At 40.9% G+C, this 27,095-nt stretch overlaps 1 pseudogene; it reads right to left on the minus strand.

The window, feature by feature from the left end:
* Window positions 1–2,253: 2,253 nt before the first annotated feature.
* Window positions 2,254–2,404, minus strand: LOC118783881 (annotated as a pseudogene).
* Window positions 2,405–27,095: the final 24,691 nt, after the last annotated feature.

A 27,095-nucleotide genomic window follows, 5' to 3' on the forward strand; every position in this document is an offset into this window, starting at 1 on the left:
GCAGGAGAGGGAGCGCAGCTGCTGGGGTGGGGGATGGGGCACAGGGGTGCCACTGCTGCGCCAGTGGTGGGTCTTCTTCCTCTTTACCCTCTGGAATCCCTCGTCATCCCTCGCTCTCGCCTCTGGGGGGTTGCTCGCCGGAGAGTTGACCTCAGGAGGGTTGTTTTCCTGGGGAGTGGCTTCTGGAGGGGTCTCCCATCGGGTCTCCACAGCGACTGGCTGCGGCTGGTCAGGTTTGCTGGCTGACTGCTGCAGGGTCTTTCCGCGCTGGGAGGCCTTCTTTCTCCCGCAGTGACAGCGGCCGCGTATGACTGCTTCCTACATGACTTCATCAGGTGGTCGGTTGACCCGCAGAGGCTGCACTTTCGTGGCTCCTTGCAGTTCTTCACCATATGGCCCTCACCGTCGCAGTTCCTGCATTTGTCTCCTTTGCAGGAATGAGCATCGTGGCCGTGCTTGCCACATTTGCAGCAGTGCGCGGGCTGGTTAGGGTAGTAGAGATACCCACGGTGTGCGTAGCTGTTGTATCCATTCCTATCCTCATTCAGCTCCATTCTGAATTGGTGCTTCCCAATCCAGTAGCCATATTTGTTGCTGATGTCCCTGTGGCCGGGGTGGACCTTTCCATAGCACCCTAGAAAAGATCTAACTTTGCCTAGGTGGAGAAAGGGGTTAAAAATTTGCACAGTGACAATCCTGAGGTTCATTGCAGATTGTGGCAAGTGGTTGTATTGTAGGGCACTAACCCATGTAAAGGATCCGACTACACTACCCTGGGAATTTCACCCAAGGAAATATTTACCTAAAATCAGTCCCATTAACCCAAAAGGCACTCAGGTTTGTATACTAATGAGCGGGAGACATGGTTCCATCCATTAATGATCTTTTATTAACAATAGCCAAAAAAAACAAACAATAATAAAAAAGGGCCTTCAGTTACACAATCCACACATAGATCACAGAGGGACAGGGATAATACTGAGAGCTGAGGCCCACACATCCACACACAATGGTGAAGGGTCAAACCAACGATGTACAGGTGAAGACAGCACACAGGAAAGGGGGATACCACCACCAGAAGAAACCAGCCCGCCCCCCACTTTAGGCTCTCGGCTTCTGCAAGACAGGGAAAGAATGCATACAATTAGTGGGGCAACACACCTAAACAGATGAACTAGACGTAACAACCAGCGCACCATAACTGCAGTTGACCAAATGCTGAAACAATAAACACTGGTTATCAGCAGCTATAGAAAAGGCCTCCTGCCAGTGGTGCAACACAAAATAAAAAATAAAAACAACAAAAAAAAAAAAAGCAAAGGCAACACTTCACAGAATAATATCAATTGCACGAGATGGTCGAACAAGCAATTTACAAATTAGAGAGGGGAGGAGATAATTAAAAGGAATAAACCCCACTCGCAATGCACCTTCACATGCATGCAACTACAACAGACTCACAGGGGTAGCAAGCAACTAACACCACGAAGGGGAGACGATTTCAAGCGGACAGTCTGAGACACAAGCAGCTAAAAGCGAAGCCAGCTATAGTGGAAGTTAGCTGTAGGCAAAGCAGCAGCGTTCTTGCAGCGGGAACCACAGTAGCACTTGTAGTTCCAGTCAAGTTACTAGACACCAACCCCGGCCTACGGTCCCTGTAATACATGATAAAAACGTCAGGTTTAAAAACAAGGATGATAACAAAGAAATTAAAACTAGAGCCATAATACGCTACATACCGATCAGGCGGCGTCTACTTGCTCAGGGAAGGGGAGAGCCTATTGCGCTAACTCGGCTACTAACCGCGGTTACCTATAACAAAACACTCAGTTTACTACATGCAACATAAGGGAACATCGCAAGGGAAATAGGTGCACATACCAGCAATGATCTGTAAGAAGGTAGCTTCCAGAGGAGATCCACCATAAAAGGATCTGCGAAATCATAAGTAGCCAATATAACAAGAGTAAAGGATAAACAAAGGAAGCAGAGAAACGCGGATAAAACTCCAATACCTGCGACCAAGGCGGAAATCAGGTAAACAGGAAACGGGCCGTGCACTTGACGTCAAACGTGAACTTAGACAAGTTACCTTTCCTTATATAGAGTACCCGCCTATAATGATTGGCTGGTAATTGTGGAGTGGTTAAGAAAGCAGAGCAGTGCACCTAAATAGACCGAACAGGAATACAACACATCCATCCTGCTACACAGAGGTGGCAGTGGCAGCAGCGTAAACCCTAGTGGTGGTGGCCATATTCTTTCCTAGGAGATGTGACCTGAAAAACAGCACACAAGAAAAACAAGCATGAATGTGTTCTGGAATCACAAAGCAAGGCAAGCTGCAGCAATCTGATAAGAACAGATACTACACTTGATCTTAGCCAAAAGGCCCAGAAGCAATCAGTCAGAAATACGTGAAACGCACTCTGGGTTCAGCGGAGTTAAATTGTACCATTCTTTCAGGGTTCACTGAAAGAATTCTTTATACTGATACAGAGCTTTGATCAGGATAGACAATAATTAAATAACCATCAATTTGAGAGTACCTGTGGTGAAATACAGGAGGTTTGGTAATGAGATTATCTTCTTTGATCAGGATAGACAATAGAGTACATGTGGTGAAATACATCAAGCTGTTGATAAACCCACACATTACTGTAACCATTCTCTAGATTTGGTCCTCACATATGGAGCAGACATTAACCAGGTGGAAATTATGCCACACCATCCCGTGTTATCAGACCACTATCTTATCTCTTCCAATTTACCGCTAACGTGCTTCTTGGACCTAAAATTTTCTTTCTAGACGCACGTTTTTCATCTTTTACAGCTAATGTCTATCAATGAGCTCCCTACATCATACAGCCTTTACAATGAAATCTCCCCTAGCTTATGTTCAAACCCTAGTTTAACTGAAATTAATCAACTCGCAGACAGTATAGACTCTACCTTACATAAAACTCTTGACGCTGTTGCTCCCCTTAAAAGGAAGGAAATCACAGACAAAAAGCTAGCACCTTGGTACAATGACCATACCCGTGCTCTCAAACAAGCTTCGCGAAAACTCAAAAGAAAATGACGCTCCGCCAAATTACAAGTTTTTTTTCCTGGTGTGGAAGGAAAGTCTCTTAACCTATAAGCATGCCCTCATAGCTGCCAGATCCAAATATTTCTCTACCCTTATTGAGAAAAATAAGGACAATCCTAGGTATCTGTTTAGCACTATTGCCAGATTAACTAAGATTCCTGCATCAATTAACCCTATCTTGCCACTTCTCCCTCCTGCCTGGCCAGTCCCGTCCCAGACAACGTTGGTATGTCTATTAGGCCTACCTTGTGCATTGACTTTTATACCCATTGAATTTAGTGAATTTTTTTCTTTAATCAATTCATCTAAAAACTCTACCAGCCAACTAGACCCCATACCAAAACAACTCCTAAAACAACTACTACCTGCAATTGGCACACCACTATTAAATCTTATCAATGCCTCCCTTACGTCTGGACACGTACCTCAGTCCTTTAAAGCAGCAGTTATCAAGCCTTTTCTGAAGAAGCCCAATCTAGATCCCAATCACTTCTCAAACTACAGGCCCATTTCGAATCTTCCATTTCTCTCAAAAATCCTGGAAAAAGCAGTATCAAAGCAACATTTTTACACTCTAACAACATTTTGGAAGTTTTTCAGTCTGGGTTTAGACCTCAGCATATTACAGAAACCGCTCCTCTGAAAGTGATCAACGATCTTCTACTCTCCTGTGACAATGGCTGTATCTCTCTTCTTGTGCTACTAGACTTTAGTGCAACCTTTGATACCATCGACCACTGTATCCACCTCCACCGCCTCAAAAACCTGGTTGGCATAAGTGGACAGGCTCTATCTTGGTTTAGGTCCTATCTATCAGAACGATATCAGTTTGTCTCCATTAACAATGAATGTTTTGCTCGTTCCAGAGTAAGGTATGGTATACGTCAAGGATCCATGCTTGGGCCTCTGCTCTTCTCGTTATACATGTTGCCTCTTGGCAATATCATCCGTAAGCATGACATTAGCTTCCAAGGTTACGTGGATGGCACTCAGTTATACATATCTGTCAAACCTGATGTCCCTCTGAATATATCAAACATGGAGGCCTGCCTAACAGATGTAAAGAATTGGATGGCCCAAAATTTTCTCCTCCTTAACTCAGACAAATTGGAAAAATTGGTTGTTGGCCAAAATTCAATCAGGAGCAAATTCACTCATTTTACACTAGATTTTGATGGTGTGTCCCTTGCCTCAAGTGCAGCCATCAAAGACCTTGGTGTTGTTATTGATCCTGAGCTCTCTTTTAAAACTCATATAACTAACACCTCTAGGACAGCCTTCTTTCATTTGAGAAATATAGCCAAAATCAGGAAAATTGTATCAATTAATGATGCTGAAAAGCTAATCCACGCCTTTGTAACATCCAGATTAGACTACTGTAATGACCTCTTGTCAGGATGTGCAAATGTCCCACTAAAACCCCTTCAGCTGGTACAATATGCAGCTGCTCATATCTTAACTAGAACTAAACACTTTGAGCACATTACCCCAGTTCTAGCTTCTCTCCATTGGCTACCCATTAAATACTGGATCGATTTTAAAATACTCTTACTCACATTTAAGGCTTTAAATGGGCTTGCCCCTCCCTATCTTAAGGACCTTCTTCACCCATACCTTCCACAAAGAGCCCTTCATTCCCAAAATGCCGGAGTTCTCATTGTTCCAAGAGTGGGCAAAACTACTATAGGTGGTAGAGCCTTTAACTATCGAGCCCCTCTCCTATGGAACAGCTTACCCACTAAGGTTTGAGGAGCAGACTCTCTCTCCATCTTTAAGTCTACAGTAGGCTCAAAACATATCTATACAGTAAATCCTTCAGATGAGGACATGGCCTGGTGCCGGCATGGATCATAGAGTCTCTGGTGGACTAAGTGGTCACAGGCTGTGATCTGGTGTTGACTGCCTTAGGGTCACCCTCATAATTATGCCAGTCCCTTGCCTCCCTTCCCTTAGGTATGCTGCCATAATGTTAACCTGCCAGTGTCAGGACTCAGGCACGGACTCAGACGCGGACCACGAGTGCTCCAATTCCAGGCGTTTAATAACAGAATCGTCAAACAAGCAGGCAGTCCAAAACAGGCAGGGTCAAAATACCAGGTAGACAGTCCAAGGGCAACACAAGGATCAAAACAGAAACAGGCAGGGTCAAACCGTGAAGGCAGGCAGATCAGGCAATCAGGACAGAAGGGTAGGCAAAAACGATGTAGAGGAACAGGCGAGGCAAAAACCAGCAAAATCCAAACAGGGAAACAGGCGTGAAACGAGACAGGCAGAAACACTGAAACGATCTGGCAAACAACACAGGACAACACAACACAAGATAGATAGATAGATAGATAGATAGATAGATAGATAGACACTTTATTCATCCCCTTGGGGAAATTATGCACTGATTATAGAAAAGTAAATGAGCTAACAAATGTAGATGGACATATAGAAGGTTGGACACACCAAGTTTGTCTCTTTTGTCCCTTCTTAAAGGCTACTGGCAAGTCCCTCTCACACAAAGAGCTAAGGAGATTTCAGCCTTTGTAATGCCAGATGTCTTTTGGTCCTATTCTGTCATGGCATTTTGGATACGGAATGTTCCTGCCACCTTTCAAAGGCTGGTTAATAAGGTTATTTCAGGTTTGTCCGGTTATGAGGCACATCTTGCCTCACAACCGATGATGTGGTAGTGTACAGTCCGTCATGGATTAAGCACCTTGATCAACTTTAAGCTCCTTTCACACGCAGAAGCCAACCTTACTGTTAATTTAGCTAAATGTGAGTTCTGTAAGGCTACTGTCACCTATTTGGGAAAAGTTGTGGGTCAGGGTCAGGTCAAGCCTGTCAGAGCTAAGGTGGAAGCAATTGACACTTTTCATACTCCTTGCCAGAAGAGAGACCTAAAAAGATTCTTGGGGGTGGCAGGAGGTTATCATGCTTTCTCTAAGAATTTTGTAGTGGTTGTTGCCCCTCTTACTGACTTGCTAAGCAGCAGGGTCAATTTTGTGTGGACAGATGTCTGTCAGCAAGCTTTTGAGCAGGCCAAAGCTTTGCTTATTAGTACTCCAGTTCTGACTGCACCAAATTTTTTCTGTCCATTTAAGTTGGTTGTTGATGCGAGTAACACAGGTGCTGGGGCTGTCCTATTACAGGATGACCAGCAGGGGGTCAAGTATCCTTTCAGTTTTTTTTTCTAAAAGGTTTGACAAGCATCAGCAAAACTATTCAGTGGTTGAGAAGGAAGACTTGATTATGGCTCTGAAACATTTTGAGGTCTCTTTGCACGGTTCTAGGCCAGTTATAGTCTTGACTGACCATAATCTTCTCTTGTTGTTGCGAAGAACTTGTAATGCCAATGATTGTTAAGGTGGAGTCTGTTTCTGCAGACTTTCACTTTGGACATAAAACATATTAAAGGGTGTGATAATGTTTTGGCTGATGCACTATCAAGGGCTTAATAGCTGCTTGCTACCATCTATCCTGCTGGCCCATTGAATTCTCAGTGTCCTCATCTCTATGAGCCAACTGGATACTGGATTTCAGCCACCAGCTGCATGCCTGCCTTCATTCCAAATGTGGCTGTCATGTTGGTGCCTCTCTAATTTGACAGAGGTGGTTGCAGGGATGTGTTTTTTCATTTTTTTTTCTTTTTTGTTGTCTTTTCCTTGATTATATTCTGATAACTATAAGTTATCTGATTTTCCTTTACCCTTATTTACCCTCATTAAATAATTTAATTTTTTTTTTAACTGATTATTAGTCTTTTAAGGGTGGGGGTGTTACACGCCCCTGTCCTTTCTGTTTCTTTTTGGGATGGCCTGAGTGCAGGTGGATTCATTGCACTGCTGATCAGTGCTAACAAGCCAATTGGTTGCACCTGTGCCGTCCTGTTTAAAGAGGAGCAACTTTGGCCTGCAGAGAGATAGACACACAGAGACAGTTGCTCCACTACAAGCAGTCCATTTTTTTGTTTTGTTGCACCCCCCCCCCCCCCCCCAATCATAGTCTTTTTTATGTTTTGGCTTCCCACTGAAATGTGAGAGATGCTTCTGTCTATCATACTGTAGATAGAAAGCGTAGGTTAGGAAGAGGTCCAGAAAACACTGTTTTGTGAACGTTGGGAGAGAGGGAAGAGTTCACAAGACACTTAGACTAGCCTAGCCAAGCTCTCACGTCCTGATACTCCGACTCAGGGAAGCCTGTAAGTTTGTTTTGTATTCTTATTTATCATTTTGTTTAATAAAGTTCATCCTTTGTTTTGTACTGGCCAAACGACTCATCTTATTGTGATGGCTTCTTATGTTGAATGTTATGTATGAGAATATCAAGAAGGGGGCAAATACTTTTTCACAGCACTTTACAACACTGTTAAGGTTATTATTCCATCTTTCACTCAGAACACGACAGCATTACTTAAATGCCAATCACAGCTATCAGAACCAGTGTCAAGGCCTTTCAATTGCTTTTCTGTAGACTGAGACATGCTTACCATGACAGAGGGAGAAATAAAATCAATATTTGTAACTAATTTTTAACTGCCCCCCCCCCCCCCCCCCAGGCTAATACATACTGTTAGCTTGTTTGTGTAATCTCTGTCATGAATATCAACGCTGGTCATGCACAGCAAACCACTAAATCCATTTTATAGTTTACTGAACCAACATTTTTCACCCCCTAAGTTATATCGACTGTGTCAGGTATTGCACTCTCCATTCTAAAGCAATGAAATGTCCCACAAGCACACACATTTCATTGTGACTCTAAACAGCCTTGACACTTTTTGAGACTTTCCTCTTCTCATGTCCCCCGTGAGGAATGAATGATTAAAAGTGTTTTTGCATTACCATTCAAATGCAAAAACACAAAAATAGTGTACTCCAGTCAGCTCCTATATGAAAAATGGATGATCCAAAGGAACATGGTTGTGGGCTTATGGTTTGCACATGTGTTTCTTCACCCGGTCAGCTTGCTCCCTTGGTGATGCGCCCAAACAGGAGGAAGCGGTCATTGAAGTTTGGAAATGGAAAGTTCTTGATTGAAAAAAAGGAACAAACGAGGGCTTTGTTTTCACAAAGAAAGAACCGGCAGGGCATTTGTGAAAATCAAAGACACAGTCAATGGTGAAAGTGTCACTGCAAGCAGCCAATCTTGTTTTCCAAAATAGTATTGCTCTCGTGGTCCTTGTGTATTTGATGGATGTGATGTCAGGAGCCTTCCACCTTTGACCTCAAAGGCAAAGAAAGTCAACTGAAGTTCCATCAGGAACCTGTGGCTTTTCACTGGCACCAAAGATGTATGACAAGGAGTGTGTTCTTTCCTGGTCTAGCTAAAGAGGTTCAGTTTCTGTAGATGTAACTTTCAATTCAGCATTACAGGGATAAAAGTTAAGCCCACTCTTTACCTTTATATAGTATCTTTGATAAAAGTCCTAATTTGTGTGGACAGACATAATACTCTGATATATACTCAGATGTCCACATTCTTTACTGTGAATCAGCACAACATGAAGCAAGCTGGCACTTGCCATTTTAAAGTGCCTGTCCACAATGAAATTGCTTAGCATATTTATGATCTCAAGACTACAGACAGCTAAGTGTAGGTTATGTTCCACAAAATGCACTCAAAGGACTCAAATTTGATGATTGCATGAAAATTATGCATTATTGATGCTGGGAGAGAATGAAACAAAGGGCATAATTAAACAATAACTTTAAATAAAGTTAAACATGAGGCAGCTGGTTCATGTTGCGCGCTCTGCCCTTTGTAAGCCAATGCTGTTTGCTGTGATATGACTTTGTGGCTATTTGTACAAATTTGATATCCTGAAAAGCAAAGGAACATAAAGGAAGCCAGATTCCTTTTTGACCACTCATTCCCTTTCAGCTGCTCTCTCCCGGGATGAATGTGTGTGAGCGGGGGGACAAGATCGCTCTCTAAATTGCCTCCATTTTGCAATTGGCCCCATTCCATTTCATTTTCAAGGGAAGAGGCCTTGATCTAAACCAAGACCATCTGTTTCTCCACAAGAGGCAACTTGGATTGGGGTGCCTTGCCTTCCTCCTTCAGTGCCGTGCCAACATCCTAACACAGGCGGTAAATATCACATTTAAACCATTGCCAGCCCACTGCTCCGACCCCATGTCACCCCAGTGCAAAGAGGATGGTCTATTTCCTCTTTTTGAATGGACTTCTGCCAATCAGAGGATATTGCAGATGGGGAGCAGCATGGGTGTGTAAAATTGGACAGAACTCTGTTTTGATTGAAAATGCCCATCGCAATTATACTCTAGCTCTAAGGCATCTGTGGCCTCATTATCTGTCTTTGCCTGAAATCTGCTTCCCAATCAAGATACAGGAGTGAGAGAACAGAGAGAGACAGAAGGAGAGAGTGCTGAAAACATTAAAAACTAAGAGCATTTCTTTACTGTCTAAGCTGCCAATGTCAGCAGATACCAGCACTGTCTGTCTATGTTCAAGTGTACAATGCATATTTGAAAAAATAGATATGAAAGCAAACCAATAACCCCTTTGGCATTCAGAAGGCAACATAATTGCATTACATGACTTTTCTAAATAGATAAATTCAAAAGGAAAGCACCCCATCTGACATTCACTTTTGAGAAACCCTCAAAAGATATTAAAGTGATATCAACACTGCCTGTGAGAAATTCAGCAATGCTTTGGTCATACAATATTTATTTTAAATGTTCGGAGTCTCTTTGTGGGAATAGACAGGGTTGTTGGAGCTTGTACATCCAAGCTAACTGCTTTACAGAAATATTGATTCAATGAGGCACAATATAACCAGTCTCGAAATTAAATGTATCTCTGAGAAAGACACCCTTTCAGCTGTACTGGAGCTTGGGAGGATTACATTAACACTGGTATACTGTACAGAGAGAAATTATAAGGTAATAGGTATAAAGTACACCAGCAATAAAATGAATGTTGACTTCATTCTTGATTTATATTGAGGATCAATGAAGGACCGCCCATTGTGCAGCTGTGTGCTGCTGCTGTCAGATGGGAGGAAGGTGAGGAAAAGAAAACACAAGATGCATGCAAGTGCTTGGGATGTCCAGCAGGGAGAGAAACTTGAACCTATCCAAGCAGTGTGCAACAGCTGTGACTCCAGCTACATTCAAATACCATAGTAAGAACAGATGATTCAAATTTCTCACTATTACTGATTTATTCCCATTGAAAAATGCGATTCAGGATATGTAATGCTAGAGACTGTGATGCACACAATCACAATCAGCTATTTTGAAATTGTCTTGAAATGAAATTAAGATTGTGCATGAAATTTGGCAAGCCTAACCATATAATACAGGAATATTTTCTATATAGATATAATGGTGACATTAAACCAAAACAAATTATCTTAGTCTTACACACACAGTCAACAAGAGAAATGGCCAACTAGCTTATGCACAGTGGTGGCTGGTGAGCTGGAAACAGGGGAAGCCCGAACACTACCTGTAGATCTATCATTACTTTCAACCTGTTCCCCTTTATCCTCCTTGATTAACAATAAAACAAATAAATCACAAAATAATCGACACCAATTGTGTAATTAGAATAAATGATTATGTTCGTGAAACTGTTTCGCGAGCATAATCACTTCCTCCATTTACAATTGATTAACAATAAAGGGGAACAGGTTGAAAGTAATGATTGACTTAAAGGTAATGTTTCAGCCTCCCCTGTTTCCAGCTCACCAGCCGCCACTGGTTCACGTCCTTGCGTGTCATCGGGGAGGCGGGTCAAGAAAGTTTCAATCATGGCTACAGAAGCGCTATGTGTGATGTTGGCGGTCTTCTGTTCAGAAAAAACAAGAAGACAAAAAAATCACGAAGAGGACAGTATTGGCTGTTTGTCCTTCAAAGAGAACTTGATAACAAATATGTTGTGTCAAGAACATTACATAAATGTAGCTAGCTACCACGTTCACTTTATGTACACAGAAGGTCTCGTGGAGGAAAAATGATTGGGTATTGGCAATGAAGATACAAAGATATGTTTTAATATCAGGTGGTTTCACAATCACTATAACTAAATCAAGAAAATGGTAAATACAGCCCCACTTCTTTTCATTGACCACCGCCTGAAGTGACGCATATGCGTTTAATTTACATACAAAAGTCACATAGCCCTAGGGCAGGGCTTCTCAAAGTCTGGACCTTGATCCGCATCCAGATCGACCCAGCCCATACCTTGTGTTATAAATACAGTAATACGTTGTTATGACCATGGTCGTTTGTGGGTGTGTATTTATTCGTTTTCCCGATGTAATTATTTTTGTTCCGGCTGCGTGCGTTGCATCGTTTTACGTTTTCCCCAAGTCCATTGGAGCCTATCATTTCCTGGTCGGCCTGCTCCCTTCAAAGAGGCTCAGCCCGCGCAAGAAGGGGGGCACTTGTCGCTCCCCGATGTTCGCTGTCTTATTCGCTCATGTATTTGTAGTTGCTATTCGTACTTCGTCATGTGTATGTTTAGGTCCTCATTCATGTGTATTTGTGAGTATTGCTTTTGGTTTTCCGTAACACTATTATTGGGTGTGGGAAGTAGGGAGTCAATGACATTTTCTTTTCAATTTCTTTTTTTCACACTGGTTTTGTTAGTAAGGGAGAAAGGGAAGTTTTACTGTATTTATTTTGTGTTAGGTCAGTTAGTTTCCCTCCCTTGTCAGTTAGTGTGTGTTCTGTTTATTTTGTCTTTATCGACTCCTGAGTTTGTGTACCCTGTCACCCCCTTTATTTATTTTATACCTTTTTATGTTTATGTAATAAATCAGTCGGACCGGACATGTGACGGACTTATTTCTGCCAGCTCCCTAGTAAAAGGTCCGCCTCATGTTGGAGTGAGCCCGTGTATGAATAGAGGAGGAGAATCCAACGCGAGCGAGTGGGCGTGCTGATGACGTTTCTATTATGTGACGGGCGCGAAACCGGAAGAATACAAACATCTGCCTCAAACTCTTTTCCGCGTGCCTGTACATAGCTTTCCAGTGTTTCGTTGACATTGCGGATATGTCCAAATACATGCTATTTTGAGTCCAATGATCATTAAAGAGATAGTTAGCTATAGCTATACTGCCATTAATAACGCTGGCTAGTAGTTTATTATCTGTTTAGTAGCTAGCTAATCTGTAGCTAAGTAATAGTGATAGGTATAGTGAGATAGGTGAACTGGTGACCTAACATTACATAGCGAACAACAAAAACTTACCTTATTGTTATAACAAATGTAGGTATAATTAATAGGGCGGCAGTGTAGCATAGTGGTTAAGGAGCAGGAACAATAATGAACAATAATGTTTAGAACACAGACATCACAAAAGCTGTGATGTGTCATGAGCATTTAACGTAATTTAAATTGATAAATGCCATCCTTGGTAATTAAACACGTTGTAGCTTTCGCAGGCACACAAACTACAATCTGCGCTGTTTCACGAGCATAATCATTTACTCTAGGAGTAACTATACTATACTATACTTTAGGAGTATAAAAAATAGTCATCACTGATGCTGTAGCTGACAGTCCAATCCCTCCCCAAATGACCGATTGTCCAATCATAATTTATCTGAACTCAGTTGGGCTTGCAGACTCCCCACATTTTGTCAGGACCAACGGGACAGTGTCAAACGATTTTTTTTTTACCAACACTAAATGAAAATACTAAGTGAAAACAGTTTAATGTTATGGGTATTTCTCCAAGGTACAACACCTCTTCTCACGATACTGCCCAATTCTGTTTAGATTTTTAACGTTCAAAAGCTGACCTGACTTCGCAGCTGTAAGTCAATGCGGGTAGGACATCCTCTGATAGGATAGCTACTGTTCTGTCGTGCTACAGGGTGCATGTGGGCTTTGGAAATGTGTTTGATGGATGCAAACAAAAGAAACCGCGATCATGTAAAAAATCGCGGTTAAACAATTAAACAAATAATTGTTACACGCCTAAGGGCAATCAAATAGAGGACCAATCCGAATGTACTGCAACAGATTTTTCTGGGAACCCCTCCTGAGATTAAATCATTAAGCCTGCAGTGTTTGATTCTATAGAGGAATCATGGTGGTCAGAACTGTCATTCACAGCATCATGCACAGTAGAGAGGATGCTGCTGGGCCCAGTTTTCAAACAGCCAACTATGCATGGCTTACCGCTTGGTTCAAAGAGGAGGAGACAGCACGTGAAAGATGATGGGGGAGGGGTTGCTTCAACAAGCTCTGTGAGGGGCAGCAAAAATCCGCAGTCAAAAAGCAGGAAAATGACTGGAAAAACACAGGCTGAAGATTTGCTCAAGATGGCATGTACAAACCATCTGTGGATGTTTATGTCGTTGTGTTGTTGTTTCGTGGTTTTGTTGTTTCCTGCTGTGTTTAAAGCTCCTTTCTGATCCCTCTTCCTTTCAGTGCCCCCACCCCTCTTCTAGTACAGATAACTTTTTTGTCTGTTCTGGCAGTAAAGTCATGGAACTGAAAACAAGAAAAAAAGGAGAAGCAACAAAGGAATTCACCCAAGAGGAACACTGCCATAAACATAAACAGATTTAGTCAGGAAAAAAAGCCATTATTTAAACATTCCCAATAGTATGGTCCACTTCCATGCTCTCGCAAAGGGATTGAACATTTGAAAGTGTAGAGATGGCACGCTTATCTATCTACTCACGATCTCTGGAAATTTGCAGATGGGGAGCATGGGAACAGACTCATGACTCAAACGGATACCAAACTACTTTCATTCCCCACACCAGCTCAGGCAGGTTGAGTGTGATTAATTAAATGACCTTTTGGCCTTCATTTCCAGACATCATGCACTGCAGAGCCATGATTTGCCATGGTGCGGCCATCTGTATGGCCTTGTCTTTTCTGAATGAACTAAACCACAGATTGAAATAAATTAATCAACCCATGGAGCTGAGGTTTTGCCCCTTATGCCATTTCATTAGAATGAATTGGAGTGGGAAAGTAATTTGATATCTAAGCAAACTATGACTCTGTGAATGCCTGTCGATGTATTGGTACATCAACATCCAGCTGTTTAACTTTCTTCCTTATCCATTCATTGATTTATCTAAAGTGTGCCCCCCCCCCCCCCCCTCTTTTCTCAGATTATATTATCCACTTGCACAGTACATCTTTAATATATTATGAGGCTGAACTATGAACAGGAATTGGATTACAGCACTTGCTGTGTCTGTTTCTGATGTTATGATTGCAGCAGCCATGGAGGTTAACACCATATTAAGAGTAAATTGAGAAGATAAAAACTTTGGTTTGTGCCACTCAGCCCTTAGGTCTGCCAGAGATATTTCATATTTATAGCAGTGTGGTGTAATAGTTAATGAGTGACCCAAAGCAGGTTCAATTCCCAGGGAAGCCACTGCTGTTGTATCTTGGAGCAATGTACCTAACCTCAATAGCTTCAGTGAATATCCAGCAGCATGAATGGGCCACAATACAGCAAATAGTGGTGAAAAATGAATCTCTTCTATGAGAAGATATTCCTCATTCTCACTTGATCCATCATCTTTACTAATGTAGAGGTCCACATTCACTCTAACCGCAATGCACACATTGTGTTTTCTTTTCTTTTGGCACACATTATTGTCTCATTTTTCAGCAACTGCCACACACTCAAACAATCAAACAATCAAAAACACCACACAATACTAGCATCAACTGGTTACTCATATATAAGGGCATAATATATTGCAGTTAAATGGTCAACCTTGGTTTCAACTATGCTACATATCATTCTATTACTACCACAATGAATTTCAGAACATGCAACTTCCCATCTTCCCAATCTCTGCTTCTAGTGCTTGACTTACAAAAACAGCACATTGAATAAACCTCACTGCTCAGTGACCAAACCAGACATTTAGATGTTTTGGGGTTTATTTATGTCTTTTCCCAAATCTATGCCAGTTGCTGGATAGGAAGCAGCCAGCTTCCTATGCAGACAGAAATGGATCAGATCCTACGTACTGTGTTTACATGGCTCCTGCTACAGTTTCTCAAGGTGCACCTGCTTGGGAAAACACAGCTTGGGAAGCTGTATGCAGGCAGTGGGTCATATCACCATTCTTCTCTACACCTCAGCCAGAGGTGTGTTTGTCCAATCTGCTTGCAGAGGAGAGAACTGACACTTGAAGTAACAAAGACTGGGTTGGGGGGAAAGACACACTGTAGCACAATAGGCAGCACTGATAACAGATCTCTTCTAGAGGAAAACAAGCATTGATCAGGAGTCTTCAAGGCTGTAAAAAAGCTAGTACTGCCTCCCAGTGGTCTGGATGACGAAACAGAGATTGATACCTGTTGATAGCCATTGTTGTTTGCAATTTTATTTTCTGCATTTACCACCACACATTTAGATGGCCCTGTTGCCAGCTTATTTGCTGGTGGAAGTACCTGAGAATGTCAAATTGGTGTTCATAATGTCATCAGGACAGGGAGATGTTAATAATCATAGCCACAACTAACATGTGTGTGTCACTGACTCTTAATGGAGAGAAGAAAATTGCCCAGGTGGCTCACTGGCTAAGAGTGCTTAAATGGCTGTTTTGGCAAACGGTTCCACCCTAACAGCAGACGATGAGCCCATTGAGGCTGCATATGGTTTTTGATGCATGTGCCTTGCAGATTGGAATTTTATTGTGGGAGAATTTCCTGACACCTCATGCATTCATAATTACAAAGGGGTGGGCGGATAATCACTCCTCTGTTATTCGCAAATTCACAGCAGTTAAGTAAGGCTGAAAGTACAGCTGAAGCCGCAATGGCACAGGCCTGGCAATGATCTCTCTGCATTGGTCAACTAATGCAGTGAATGACTGACATCACTGTCTCAGCATGGTTATCTCATGAGTGGAAGGTGGGGTGCAGTAATTGACCTCCAGCATGGAATGTAGTAACAAGCAGAATCAAAGTGGTGACAGCAGGGTTTTTACCTCTTTGTCATCTGTCCTGGAGGCCACATTGGCTCCGTCACTCTTATTGCTGTATGATTGTTCAAAACTGTGTTCACTTGGAGCTCAAGGAAAGATTATTGAGCAGTGTGGTTCCTGTATGAATTCTATTGATCTGTATGGTCAGAAAGCAGGCACATTCCCTGACAGCATCTAAACAACTCATGGGTGACTGACAGGTGCCTAGAAAGGTGTAGCGAGGGAACCCAATTCACCGAATTCCACAATGTCTTAATCACACCCAACCATTCCCAGTATTAATGCATGTAGCTAACACATTTAGATATCATACTTCAGCGTGCAGAAAGTCCACTGATTATTTCATTTGAGGCTTGCAGCAACATGGTGGGCTCAATTGCCTCCTTTCTCACATGTAATTTTTGGCATCTAAAACCCTGAACCACATCAGAGAGTGTAACAGGATGCAAAAGTCTCAGCTGATATTGTGATATTTGCGAAGCAATTGCCAAATTGCGAAGCAATTTTCAGTGACTCTCAGTACGGCTCCTGCTGTTGCCAAACACGCAGACCTCAGCTTGTGTTAACCAGGCTGACCATTTAGTGTGGTGTAAAAACCACAAGAATGTACACTCAGCTGATTACTTGCGTAATTCTGCAGTAGACAGGTTCATACTCCCCCTGCCATGGTGTAACTGCACCTTCGTACCAGTTTCAGACTTTTCACTCAGAAACTGTGCAATAAGTTACTAAGAGCCTACATGTGTTTAGCATGTGACAGCCTGTGCTTGTGTCAGTTTAGGGCTCTACTGAAAAATTCGAAGCTTCGTTCATTGAATTGGCATTCGATTGTGAAATTAAGCATTTGATTTTTAGGATGGGTGCTCAGTTGCAGTTTTAAGGTTATTGCTACTGTAATACAAGAAATTTAGGTGTTAAAGTGACCTACTTTTTACTAGCATTTAAACATAATTTTCCCAATAAACTGTGGGTCGCCGCCAAGTGTAACAGATCTTTTTTCGTAGACAAAATGCCTTCGTGCTACGAAACGCATAAATTCAATATGAAACCATATAACACCGTAATGCGCTTTGTCCACGAAAAATACAAACGGGTTAGCATTGTGTCCACGAAATACTGAAGAGAGCACATACTTTCGTGCACAGAAAACAGAACGGATGATACCTGTCGTGCACTGAATTGACCGTTGTGCTTCTCAGTTTGTGGACCAAAGAAGCTCAATTTGTAGACAGCAGTAATTCTGTCCACGTAATAGACGTCCCAGGCCAGCATTTATGCTTTTGTGGCACGAAATGCAGAATGCGCTATACGATCATCATTCCGTGCCATCGAATGTTCATTTTATCCACTTAACTGTTTTGCTATATTACTGAAAGTATGATGTGCACGAAAGCACAATACATTCCGTGACTCCGCCGTTACAGAAGGCATTCCGTCCACGAAAGCAAAGGCTGCTTGAACTTTCATAGATATCAGTGTTTTGCTTCAGTACAAAATTAATTATGTTCATAGGCTATATTACTGAAGGTATGATGTGCACGAAAGGGCTTTGGTCCAATACATTCAGTGAGTCAGCAGTTTACGGAATTAATTATGTTTCATGAAATCGCACAGGAATAATTCCGTACACTAAAGCAAATGCCGGTTGAACTTTTGGATGGAGACAGAACTGTATGTTACATTCATTTGGTCACTTACGAAATGCCGAAACAACGGGCCAAAACAATGACGTCACGTCACAGACATTTGAAGCTTCGTTCTAAAAAGGTCGCCTAAAATTCGAATGTCAAAAAAATGGCATTCGATACGGCCCTATTTCAATCTATGTGCAAATTGAGTAACAATATTTTTTTTAATTTATTGAGCTTCAGATGTAATGTGATTAGAGTAGCAGACTATTTATGGAGTTATGGAGTCCTGTTGAATTATAGTCCTGTTGTACTATATATAGCATATGAAGAGTGTTTAATATCTTCAAACTAGAGAAAATCTTTGAAATGGCCTTAAAATCAGACCATGGATGGGTCATTGTAAATAATCACAGCTGTTCCAGAATGTACCTGATTAATCATACCATACCATGTTGTTGAATGGCAACATTAAAAATGCATACTGCAAAGCCAAGTAAATTTCAAAAAGTTATGATGAATGAAGCCAATCTTTCAGAAAATGGCAGAGCTCTACTGCTCAGGGCCCCTATCAGAAATGTGTGAGTGATTTTGTCCTTGGAGTTGATAAAATGATGCATTAGCCTCTTGTGTGCCCATGAGTACTTTTTAAATACAGCTTCAAGATGGAAATTAATAGAAATCACCTGGATATATAAAAGGAGACTGCAACAAATGAAAAGGGTTTTTTACATTTTAATGGCAGCTTTGACAATGCAACTTCTCAGTATAGCTAGTTACATTGCATTGTAAAAATATGATTTTGCTGGTTTGTATGAATATATGAATGAATTTAATTTATATTGTGCCTAACATTGCCATCCAGGTGGGTTTTATGGCAGTGGTGGTAATTCTCAAATGGGTGATGTAAGGCCGTCATTAGCACAATCAAGCTTCCCACCCATCAGCTGAGGTGAACAGGGAGAGACTTTTTTAGCCCGTTAAACTGGGGGATGATTAGACTCACAGACTAGATATTTGTCAGGACAGCAGTGAATGTCATTCTCTTTATGCTGCCATTCTCTTTATGTCATTCTCTAAATGCTGTGGGACCCACCATCCTGGAGACATTGCCCTTCTGCATGGTCCAGAGGAGACTGCTCCATTCTGGCAAACCAATGCTTCACCTACCAGTGGCCTAGTTTTCTTTGGAGGTCTCCTGCCCATCAGAGTACTACTCAAGTCCAACCCTCTTTACCTTGAAACACCTATAAAATGGACATTTTGGTAGGGTGACTATACATCCTCTTTTTCCCGGACACATCCTCATTTAGAGACGCATGTTTTAGGTCCCAAAACGAGGACATGCCCGGGAAAAAGAGGACGTATGGTCACCCTACGTTTTGGGGTGGCATGGCTCCCATAAACAGTCAAAATGAAGACATAGAACAAAATCCTCTCATAGCAAACCATGGCTTCTGTCATTGTTTACATCATTGTTTCCCAAAGTGTTGGCCGCGGCCCCCTGGTGGGCTATGAAGGTACTGCAGGTGGGCACCAAGAGGTCATTTATAATGAATAAATTAAAAATGTTGTAATTAAGTTTGAAATGACCCTAAAATATTTATGATTAAACATTTACATTTAAAAAAATAACCAGAACTAATAAAATAAAGCCATGGGATTTAAATTACATGTTATTCTTAATTTATCTAACCTACTTTTGATCCGGAACATATCTTATATCCCATCATTGGCGGGGAATCATAATTGACGGAATACCTCATCATTGTCAGAGAAAGAGTTAAAATGGAGCGGTGGCTGTCGGGTGGCAAAAGGAAAGCTGTTAATGGAGAATCAACCTCAACAAGCGAATCATCAGAAGATCAAAATGAATCTGTGAAAACAAAAAGAAGGACTTGTAGAAAGTACTCAAGTGAGTACCTATCACTGGGATTTACAAGTGTGGGACCAGAAGACGATCCCCTGCCTGTGTGCTATGCTCAGAGGTGCTAGCAAACGAGGCCCTGAAACCATGTAAGCTGCGCCACCATCTAGAAACTAAACATGGACAATATTCATCCAAGCCTCAAGAATTTTTTGAAAACAAGCTGAGAGACTATTTGAGCCGTAGGAAAGCAATTGAATCCACATGTGTCAGTGGGAGTGAAAACGCCAAGGCAGTGGAGGTGTCCTACTGAGCAGCAAAGCTGATCGCAAAAACCAAGAAGCCATACACCATTTGGGAGGATTTGATCTTACCTGCTGCCAAAGAGATAGTGGGGAGTGATGATTGGCAGCTAAACAACCTAACGTGATTTCTTTGTCTGATAACACAGTAAAGCGCCGTATTGATGATATGGCTGAAGATGTGTTGAAGCAGCTAGTGAGCATAATACGAGCAAGCCGTTTCTATGCTCTCCAGATGGATGAGTCAACAGACATTGCAAGCTTGTCAAATTTGCTTGCTTTTATCAGATATGAATATGATGGAGAAACACGTGAAGATTTTCTGTTTTGCGAACCTTTGCCCTCACATATTACAGCGGAAACCTTTTTTGAAATTCTGAATGCATTCGTGGCTTCCAATGAAATAGTCTGGACAAACTGTGCATTGTATAAAAGCAATATCACATGAAAGGGAGTGCTGTTATACTGAATATCAACATGGCTGTATCAGCTTTCAAAAAGGGGAAAGATAAAAAGACTGTGAGAGGATATTAGGAGGATATTAGGATATTAAGATTAGTAAGATTAACCATTTATGCTGTTGCTATAGTGCAGCTGGAGAAAAGGTCATGTTTATTAACAGATGGCAACAGAGTTGGGGTCAGTACCATTTCAATTCAGGCAATTTGAGAAATTTATTGAAATTCATTTCATGAATTGCCATTCATTTTTCAATTGATGAAATGAATGACCCCAGCTTGGTCAAGTAATCCCCTTTCATACTTCCTACCTCGCTGAATCCCATTTTCCTACTAAATGCATTTAGTAACCAGGCTTGTGAGTCAATGGAAAAGAACCAATGGGAAAGCATTATGCAGGAGAGGAGTGCTCACACTTCCAGAAGTCATTTTACTCTGGCTTTGCTGCAAACATTCTAAAATGCTCAATTCACAATTTTCTGACTCTGTGCTTCGAGGCATCTGTCCAACCAAGCACCTTCCCTGAGGTTCAAAACACTCACCTACGTTTTTCCTTCCAAAACAGTGTTGAAAGTTGCCATTAATATATACACATTAAATTTAATTCTAAGTGTAACCCCTGGAGGTTTAAAAGTAGAAGTTATACCAGTCTCATCTTGCCAATTCAATTATCAGCTAAGTGAGAGCGTGCGGTGTGAACGGCTCAGACTACTTTTCCCTCGAGAGAGAGCAACACTCATGATTTTGAACCAGGTTGACATTAAATTGACTTTAGAAACCACCAGTTAACAATTTGCCTCAGTTTACCTCAGGAACCCACCCCACCTCACCAATTTGACCAACTATAAGTTAAACTGATCTGTGAAAAGATTTTATTTGGTCAGGTCTTTTTTACTTTTGTTTAATTTTGAGGTTTGATTGTGAAGATCTTTCCGACATGAGACGGCAAGCCACCCTGGAAGAATTTAATTGCGTACAGAAGAAAACAGCCAAGGCACAGATGGTGGCTGAGCATTTGTCTTTTTACTATTGCAAACCACAGTAGGACTGAGAAGGCCTTCATTCATTTATTTCTTTTTGGGACTTTTTCTTTTTATAAAATTTATTCCTTTTTCTCTTATTTTACAGGTATACCCAAACCACATGTAGTGACTCAATGACTGCTAGACTATGCCACCTTCTGGTTAAGGAGCAGAAGGGACACCATAGTTAAAATCCGAGTACTAAAATAGGTGATTTCCCCACGGAGAATAAACCACTCTGAGACATGAATTGGAAAAATAGAAGTCTCCTTTATTACATAAATAGTTTAAAAACAATATCTTAGTTAAAAACAATCACTTCCCCCTCGCAGGGATAACGAGGGTCTGTTTCAGTTGCGCCAGCTCCACCCCAACCACCACGCCTGGAAAAGAGTGAAGGAGAACACCACGTGCATGTCACCCGATCGTCCTTACAGTCATGCAGTCGCATCTGCGAAGTGAGTAGCGCAGCACCCAAATATCACCACCCAATGGTGCACACCGTGTAGCCAAGTGCCCAGACATTGAGCGGCCAGGGCAGGAACAACCGGCTCCCAGGAACAAGCGGACCCCGGCTCCCGTACAGGTTAGCCAGCTAGCACAGCTAAGTAGCCCACGTTTTTTCGTCGGGGAAGATTTAGACAATGGACAGGTTTTAAAATGCAGTTCACCAGAATAAATAACCCTGGAAACAGTGGCTGGCACGGTTCTTCACAGGTTTGTGGCTCAGCTTAATGCGGGTCCCAGTCAGATGAAACATGTAATTAAATTTCCAAGCCGTTTTGCCTTCCACAAGGTTTACCCACGGGAAACGGCACACATCAGGTTGCAAAAGATCCAGTTTAGGTGCCACGCTTGTTTCAATTCCTCTAGCCACGTTGCAGTTTATCTGTGTCCTTTCCCGGTAACAGAATTCATTTCATCCCGGCTCACTGGAAATGAACGCTACTTCCCACAGGAGCAGATCACCTGCCTTCATCCCGGTAAGCTGAATTTATAATTGTCTCCTCCTCTCCTAAAGCCAATTGATTGGTGACTTGGTGATTGGCAGATTGCAGGTATTCATTGGAAACACCTTGGTCAATTAGAAAACCCACGTTACCTGTATTTTGCTGCCAATGAAGGGTCGCAATTAAAAACCCACGTTCCCCACACAAACAAAAGATATTGGGAAAAAAGCATTGTTGCATTGTACACAGTAACAACATATTGTTATATGTGAATGTATCCATATTGTAGTTCAATGTTTGTATGTGACAACTTAATAACATCATTTTACATTCATAGTAAAGCTGGCTAATCTTCTTTCAACTTGCGTCAATCTAATCATTACCACCTCCCTCCGAACCTAGAGCACTGGTCTATACAGGTAAAACTTGCTATATAAGGTAAACTGCTGATGATTGTTCAGACTGCCCCAGGTGCCCTTTGAATAAAATGTGTACCTGCCGGATGTGCTGACTGTGATGGGAAACTCACGAGCTGCCACTGGTGAAAGGGTAAGATTAAAGCTAGTCACATGTTGACTAGATTCACCTTGTGAGGTTAAGTGCCTCATGTGGAAGTCTAAACAAATTAACTTAAATCTGGTTGCAGTTTTTTTCCCCAAACAACTTCATTTGGAACACTAAAGCTCAAATTACATTGAAAGAAGTAAAAGGAAACTACAGGAGATGGTTTTTGAATACTCATATTCAATAAATGTGTGGGATCACTACTAATAATAGCAATCATCATCATCATGATAATAATCATAACGATAACAACACTGCTACAATAACTACTAATGACTATTGTTACACAAGAATAATTACAAAAACAGCAAAAATAGGAATCTACAGAGCAGAAACTGAAGATTGATTTTTTTGCTTTAATGGAAGCTTTCAGAGGCAACAGGAAATTAACCTAAATCTCAAGGAGGACGTTTAGTTTAACTGCTGTGCCACAATTTTGGTAATTTTGAGAAACAGGTGTAACCTATTATTACATGCAGTATATTCATTTCATAAATATTTGTCATGAGTTCTGTGGTCACAAATAATTATACAATACTTTCAGGGTTGGGAGGGTTACTTTTAATATGTATTCCACTACAGATTACAGAATACTTGCCCTAAAATGTGTAAATTGTAATGTATTCTGTTAGACTACTCAAGGTGAGTAACGTAATCTAAATACTCTGGATTAGTTTCTGAACATTGTATGTAAGTAAAAGTGTGAATGTGGCATATACTGGTTGAGTGATTCTCATGAATGTGATAAGTGATGTTAAAATCTAAATAGCTAAACCTGAGTGAATTTTTTTTACTGCAATACTTAAAATACAGTCTATATTTTTTTAATTATGATAACATTTTTTAAAGAATGTTCATCTGACTAAGGTTCTGAACGCTTATTTTAGAATGTTTGCTTAGCATTGTTGTGGCTAACATTTTGGCACCCCCATGTTAAGTCTATGGGCATTTCATCACAGTTTCTTCACAATTGTAAATGCTAATTCAAAAACTGTACATTACTGAGATTTTTTTACTGCAATACATAAAATACAGTTTATATTTTTTTAATTATGATAGCATTTCACATGAAAAAAAAAACATTTAAAGCATTTTATGAAAGTTTTATAAGGACGTGCACCTGTATAATTCTCATTACCAATATGTTTTATGATGAAAGGAAAAGACTAATTAAAAGCTCTATTTTAGTGAACTTTGCAAATTTAGACAAACAGGTGCATGAAATGATCACAACAGTACATTAAAAGTATCTTTCAAAATATTTTACTATACTTTTTAAATAAAATTTCTATCATTGCCGAAATAATCCATTTGAAGTACAATTTTTTCAAATTATTTCTTGGTCAATTGAATCCGTTGTTAACAGTTTTTTTAAAGAATGTTCATCCGACTAAGGTTCTGTACGCTTATTTTTAGAATGTTCGCTTAGTATTGTTGTGGCTAACATTTTGGCACCCCCATGTTAAGTCTATGGGCATTTCATCGCAGTTTCTTCAGCAAACACAGCTTGCATTGTACTGTTATGTTGCGACCTTTCCCAAATTTGAAAGTAAAATGATCCCGGAATTTCCATGACATAAACGTGTAAAGGAGCATATGGGAGATACACCCCGGAGTTGCCTATCATTTGATAGATTTTCCAACTGAATAAACATTAAATAAAAAAAATAAATGAAATTAAATGAAAAAATCCAATGTAATCCCTTCAGTAATATAAATATTTTTAAAATGTAACTGTAATTTGATTACCATCAATTTAAATGGTAACTGTAAAAGAATACAGTTACTCATATTTTGTATTTTAAATACATAACACCGTTACATGTATTCCGTTACTCCCCAACCCTGAATATTTTACATATTTATATAAAATGTTCAAGACGTTTTATTTCTTCACCTGACTTTTTATAGTTGCTAATAATATATTAGAGTTTGTTACCACAGTAAGTAATGACAACTGGTGAATCCACACAGCAGTGCAGGGCAAGGCATGTGCAATCTTCCAGTACACAAGCACACCACAGCTATTTTCCGCACCTCCCACAGTGCACCAGTAAGCAAACACCATCAAAGGTTAGGCACATCCTCTGACCATATTTGAGTAACTCAGTAGTAACCCAACTGAATCCCAGATGGCCAGAACAATGGGTGGAACAATAGGTGACCTAACAATCCTATCCCTGGTGGAACAAAGCCAATTTGTTCTGTTGATGTGGGCCCCCACTCAACATTGGCAGGTTTTGAATGTACAGTAATGTACAGTAATACTACCATAAGCTGGTGACTCAGAGTTTGAGGCACAACAGAATGGTGATTGAATTCAGAGCCCCTCCCCACCCCTCCAACTCCACCCAGACCACCCCTCCAACTCCACTAAAAAAGAGAAAGAAATTAGAATGTACTATAGACCTCAAATGTCCAGCTGCATGTTTTAGTCCTGTACTCATTTATGGAAATCTTTTTCTCTTGTCCTAAGATAATGGGACCACAAGAACAGCATTTCTGTGTAAAATTGATTGAAGAAGAGGAAAACTCCTCATGAAGTAAAGTCTTTAGCAACTTAAAGCTTCCCTCCTGTCAGCTGAGGTAGTGAGGGAGGGACTTATTTAGCCTGTTAAATAAGGGGATTACTAGGTGGAGGCACACCATGGAGTGCCATTCTCTTTGTGCTAAATGCTGCAAGATCCACCACCTGGAGGCATAATCTCCTCATGTGTGTGGTGGGTGGTTTAATCCTGTTAAAAAGATGGCTAGTGGGGGGTGTGGCTATGTCTGACTACTGGAGGCTGAGGCTTTTCTCTGACCTGATTTACAGGTGAGGTGAACCTCCAGCAAGATTGAGGCAGGTTCCATTATTCCCTCATCCATCCTCCACCAGCAGAAACCATTGACTGATTGTAATCTCAAGTGGTTTATTGATTGAAGCCAGGTGCCCAGGACTTGATCTACACCGCATTCAAAATTAGAAAACCCAAAATACACTGTTTGGATGGGGGAACGTGTCTGTGGATTCTGCCAGTTTGCAACATATCTGCTGGCAGAAAGGTAGACAGAAATAGGACTGCAAGGTTGGATTACTTCATTTGAATGAAAAGTAATAAAAAAAGAAAAAAACCTTTTCTTCTGGTCTGGAATAAACTACTACAATATGCTTTCATTGTTAACGCAATTCATCAGCATTCCTTCCCCTCTTGTGACTGAGGCAAAGATCTGATATGTATTGCTTCAGGTTCGCTACAGAGTGGCAGTTTCATGATATCAAATTAATGAACTGGGTAGACAATTTGGACTCCCATTGATTTCATTAAGAAAAAGCAGTCAGGTAAGAAATGTAACACAGTGAGCTCGATAAACATGCTGTGGGAGGGATTTAAACCATCTGACCCATGGACTCCATCTGTATTTTTAGCCTGCATTTACCAAAGAAACACAATTAAAACTGAATTGGAGAAACATCCTGGCTAATTAGTTAATCTGCTAATTGATATTTCATTGTTCTCTGGTCTTTAAATTTGTGACTGTCAAATGGTATATAGTATGGTATGGTATCTACCAATTTCTCTCTCTTACAATATTACTTTTAAATATTATCCAATTTAAATTCAGAGCCCCCCGACCGCAACTATGAGATGCCCTCACTAGTATCCCCCATTTAGACACATTGATAGTTATTGACATGTCAATACCTATGTAAGTCACTATGTAATTCGCTCTGGATACGAGCTTCTGCTACATGACAATAATGTAATGTAATGACCTTTCTAGATATAGTGCACAAACTTTTATTTGCCTGAATGACTGAAAATTACATATAACTACACTCTGCCTTTCAGTGTCAAGCCTTCCCATCATGGTATGCACAAGCAACTTGGAGCTTTTTGCTTAGATTTTGTTGACCTACTCTCATTGTGTGCTATATTTTTGATATGTCTTAGGGCAACGACTTAGGGCAAGTACTGATGCCAGAGACTGGTAAACAGAAAACTGCCACCTCTTAATTCCTTCTTTCTTAGTGTCTAGGCGGTATCGGTGGTTAGTAAAAGGTTATGGTGCTGTAAACTGGATTATTAGCAATGAATGTTCTGTGTTTGGCCACACCCCTTCATGAATATTCAGTTGGATCAGAACAGTTTTTAACAGAAATTTTAACATTGAGTGCACACAGCTGAATATCTGTTCAGGTAAAAAATGTGTATCTGTGCTGACCCTTTGCTGGACAGGAACAAATTCTTCTGTGTCACCAGTGTCTGCTTGAGAGGGAAGTCA

Source organism: Megalops cyprinoides, chromosome 9, assembly GCF_013368585.1.
Source record: "Megalops cyprinoides isolate fMegCyp1 chromosome 9, fMegCyp1.pri, whole genome shotgun sequence".
NCBI lineage: Eukaryota > Metazoa > Chordata > Actinopteri > Elopiformes > Megalopidae > Megalops > Megalops cyprinoides.